Source organism: Suricata suricatta, chromosome 2, assembly GCF_006229205.1.
Source record: "Suricata suricatta isolate VVHF042 chromosome 2, meerkat_22Aug2017_6uvM2_HiC, whole genome shotgun sequence".
NCBI lineage: Eukaryota > Metazoa > Chordata > Mammalia > Carnivora > Herpestidae > Suricata > Suricata suricatta.
Genome location: NC_043701.1, coordinates 140505592 through 140509114, shown reverse-complemented (window position 1 = coordinate 140509114; position 3523 = coordinate 140505592). Strand labels below are relative to the sequence as shown.

Here is a 3523-nt window from a genome sequence, read left to right as displayed (position 1 = left end):
AGGACACTGCTCTGCCTGGACTTCTCTCCAGTGAGCGCCGCTCCTCCCCCCTTCCTGCATCTGTCTCTGGGGTAAGACTCTGGGTGGTACCGTCCTCTTTCCTATGTATCCCCGCCCTCACGGGTGCAGGTCGTGCACCCTCCTGTCCCAGGATGTCCCCGTGAGCAGACCCTGTGCCCGCCCTTCTCTGCCTCACGCTGAGGCCCTGGTCGGCTCCCCTCCAGCACCCCCTTGCCCTGCTCGCTGTGCGAGCACTCGCCCTTCTGCTTCTGTTTCTCTCACCTCCAAAGCCGGGGGTCACGGTACAATGGTGGCCGTCCCTCTGTGTCCCCAGGGTCTCCTCAAAATCCAGCACCCCAGGACAGAGAAGTGTGGACACCCCTGAGCCAGGATTGCTTTCCTTCCATCGATCCTTGCCACTCACTAAGGAGTTCACATGATGGTTTTATTGAATCTCCTCAGTAGCCTGTTGTTTTCCATCCTCATCTTCTCACGGGTAAACTGAGGCTTAGAGAAGATAACGCTTGCCCAGGGCAGTTAGCAGGCAGCAGCCTGCAGTGTAGCCAGCAGTCCTGGACACCGACGTGCAAGCTGAGTGGCTTGTGTGGCCCGGCCTCGGGGTCACACTGCCCTTGATCTGTTGTACACACACACACACACACACACACTGGCCTTGGGGTCACACAGCACTTGCTCTGTTGTACACACACACATACACCCACACTGGCCTTGGGGTCACACAGCCCTTGATCTGTTGTACACACAGGCACACACGCATACACACACACACACACACCCTCACCCTCCACCACCAGGAGGGCACTGCCCCAGGGACTGTGAGTGTCAGGAGGCATGACGGCTGGGCCGTCGTGGAGGTGGCTGCTGAGGTAACACTTCGTTGTGTTTGAAAATCTTCCCCTAAAGCTGGTGGTGCAGCTGTCCCCGGGGGTGCGCATGGCGTCTGTTGTCTGCGTCCCCAGATTCTCGAGGCTCTTCCCCTGGGTCAGGCACCTGACAGACTGTGATCCTGATGGGACAGGTAAATCGTGGGCCGCCTTCTAGATCATGTGTTCATTTAAAATTCCATCTAGCAGTTTATAATCAGAGGTTTCGTTGAAACCCAGATAGTGAATATTTTTCATGATCTCACTTTTTCTTGTACTAATTAAAAGATTTTTTTTATCTTTAATAGGTCATTTGGAAGATTTTTAAACAGGTTAGGAAAACCAGCTTCCAGATTTTAAGAGGTTTAATAGATGTCCTTTTTGGCAACAAGAGGACTATCTCCGTAAATAAACATTTTCAAACATCTGATCTCAAAATGTCTCCATGTTCCAAATTTTGTTTTGAAAAACTTTTTTTTGCTTTTGTTCAATTCTTGCCTTTCCCATGGAGAGGCAGATTTAACTGTGCCTTTTTTTTTTTTAAAGGAATTTGTATTTGGGCTAATGGGGAGCTGGAAAATAGTTTTTTCATTTATTTTTTTTTAATTATTCCCTTCGTACTTTTTGTTATTCCTGTTATTAAGGGTCTTTTTGCAGCAATGTTTTCAAACCACATTCAAATTCTGTGAAGGTGAGGTCAGTGAACACTGGACCGTATCTGCAAACCCACGTACTTGGGCCAAGCAGAGCTGCAGTGTGCCGGAGGGGAGTGCAGAAGAACGCCTGTCCAGCCCAAGCTCAGTGAGGTCCCGCTCTGTCTTCCCGCCGAGTCCTCGCACCCACGCGTGGCTCATCACCGCCTGACATGTTCAGGCGCTGACACCCTCCTGCAGGCTTCAAACCGGCTACTCTGACCTGGACACAAGCTCTTGGAGTCGCTCCCCTCTTCCTCCTCTTTAAAACAAGAACAGTGCTCATCTCGACCACACAGTTACTGAGTTCATACCTGTAAAGTACTTGTTGGCACATCGTTAGCTAACACGAAGTGTCACCCCTAGAAAAGCTGTCTTTCAGAACTCAGTAGATATGGAAAAGTCAATGGGTATAGAATGGACATGCTAAGAGCCACCGGTGGCGGAAAGCTCCCGTGCTTTGTTCGGCCTGCTGAAAACCAGGCCCCGAGGGGTTGCTGAGACTCACTCTGCCTTCTGTGACAGCTGCTGCTGTCTACACGGGAAGGAGCGGAAAGGCAGCGAGACCAAGATGGGGTCAGAATCCCATCCATGCCCCCAGCCCTGTCCCTGGCCGTAGGACCGTGTTCCCGCACTCTGTAGGTGGGGGCGCACACCTTGCTCATCTGCAGGGTTACGTACCACCTTGGATTCAGGAGCAGTTAGTCTTTGGCTGCCGCCAGGTCACTGTCCCCTGTGCGAGGCAGCGCCCGAGTGTGGACCACTGAGCCCCCGGCCCTCCAGACCCGCCCACTGCCACCTTACAGAGGCACTGTGTTTCGATTTGGTCTGGAGTCGCTTCCTCCAGGATTAGTTGGGGGCCCTGCTGCTTAGGGTTGAGGGTTTCCTCTTAAGCCCGTTGTCTGGTTGTTTCAAGGAGTCCTTTGGTGATGATAGCCACCTACTTGTACCTGAGGTCAGGATAACCTCCTGCTCGCTTTCTGTGCTTTTTCTTTCTGATCAACACCTTCCTCTGCAAGAAGAAATGAGGAGACCTTGATGACTCTGAGGGCTTTGCTTCCTGCACACATACTCAGAGATCCCCCCAGCTCTGTGGACGGACACTGTAATTCTCCAAGAATTGGCTCAACTTGAAAGACAAATGTAGGTCTTTCTTATTTCGCAAAATGAGTGTCCTTAGTCTCCCTTAAAAACTGAGTTCTTTCCACCCAAGGTGTTAAAGCAAGACGTCCGTCCATTGGCAGTCAGCGTAGAATGTTCTACAGACGATGGTGACGGTCCCTCCATTGGGGGAAGTGGCCCCACGAGAGTGGCCCTCTTCACTTTCAAATTCTACTGTCTCAAAGGTCTGGTTCTGTTATCATTTTTCACTCATGAAAAGTACCCTTCACTTTAGCTCACATTAGAATGTGTTTTTGTCACATTCATATTTCTTCTTCTGACCTTCTAGCTCCTTCCATTCTTGTCTCCTTCTTGCTTTTGTCTGGCAGTGATTTCACGTGTTGCTGCTGATGCCTGCCTTCTGTTTCCACCTGTGGGATATGTGCTCACGTGAGAACATACGTGCCTTGAGGTTTCAGGGGCAGTCTTAGTGTCACTGCTTTGCTTCTGAAAGCCTCTTGTGTTCTAGACTTAGGGTTCCTCCTTCATTTCATCATCCTTTCCTAATCCACTTTAACAAAATGTACTGCCATCTAGGTGTGCCTACAGCGAGTGAAAGCATGATCCGTGCACAGAGAGTAGGCGACAAAGCACCTTATGTAAAACAACACAGCTGAATTTAGTGAAGAAATGTCATCTCCCAGGGAAGTCGTATGAGAAGTTGGGGTTAGGAAAATTCAAAACAGGTAGATTTTTTCAAAAGCGATAGTTCTCTGAAACGGGCTCTGATGGGTGGAATAATTCTGAGCTGAGCAGCAGCGGAGTGTGACATAGGCCTCCTCTGTG

The 3523-nt window shown here is 50.3% G+C and overlaps 1 long non-coding RNA gene across 1 annotated transcript in view; it reads right to left on the bottom strand.

The window, feature by feature from the left end:
• The window catches only part of LOC115272649, a 19460-nt gene that overhangs the window by 9612 nt on the left and 6325 nt on the right, over nucleotides 1-3523 (bottom strand). The window lies entirely within an intron of this gene.